The sequence below is a fragment of the Maniola jurtina genome, chromosome 13 (assembly GCF_905333055.1).
Source record: "Maniola jurtina chromosome 13, ilManJurt1.1, whole genome shotgun sequence".
NCBI lineage: Eukaryota > Metazoa > Arthropoda > Insecta > Lepidoptera > Nymphalidae > Maniola > Maniola jurtina.
In genome coordinates, this window is record NC_060041.1 from 369784 (window position 1) to 370645 (window position 862).

General features: G+C 40.5%; 1 non-coding gene across 1 annotated transcript; it reads right to left on the reverse strand.

Moving 5' to 3' along the window:
* Nucleotides 1–400: 400 nt before the first annotated feature.
* Trnar-acg lies at nt 401–473 on the reverse strand. Its single transcript has one exon. It is a non-coding gene; the product is annotated as a tRNA-Arg (tRNA).
* Nucleotides 474–862: the final 389 nt, after the last annotated feature.

Consider the following 862-nt stretch of genomic DNA (forward strand, 5'->3'; position numbering starts at 1 on the left):
CGAAATGCCTTTCCTATCCGAGAAGAACCAGCAAGAAACTAGGCGGTTGCTCTTTTCAAAGATGTTGTTTGTAGAAAATTAGCTGGTTCCCACTCGAGTCGAAGTCGAAAGTCTATGTGAATGACTTAAAAAGATGCAATAAAAGTTTAAAGATCATCTTCATCAATTCATTGCGACTAGCCCACTACTGAGCACCGGTCTCGTCTCAGAATGAGAAGATGAGTTTGGCCATAGTCTATCCTGCTGGCTGAGTGCTGATATTGGCAGACCTTAGCTGATAGCTTCTTGAGAATTGGAGTAGACCTGTTTTTAGCTTGCAATTTTGTTTTAAAATTAAAAAAAAAAAAATAGGATTCCTAAAAATGATTTTATATGAATTAAGAAAAAATAAATCCTTTCGCGACCCTGCCAGGATTCGAACCTGGAATCTTCTGATCCGTAGTCAGACGCGTTATCCGTTGCGCCACAGGGCCTGTTGCTATGCAACCGAATTTGTAGATTGGTCATTTGTTCCGATCTATTTCAGTATTTCAGGCAATGGCTTCTATGCAGAGTTGGATAAAAAACGGTTAAAAAAATTTAAGTAAAATACACTGTCCAGACTGAAAAAATCCCACGTGATATTGCTACCCCTTCCAAGTTAGCCCGCTTTCATCTTAGACTGCATCATCCATCATCACTTACCATCAGGTGAGATCGCAGTCAAGAGCTAACCTGTATCAGGATAAAAAATGCAATAATTCGTAGAATTCCTTTCATCGGAGCGTGCATAGAGAATGATATAATTGCTTAGGGCGTTGAGAAGGTCGTGAGTCGTCACGCTACGTCTACAGGCTATACCTACGATGTCTGGCTGTAACGA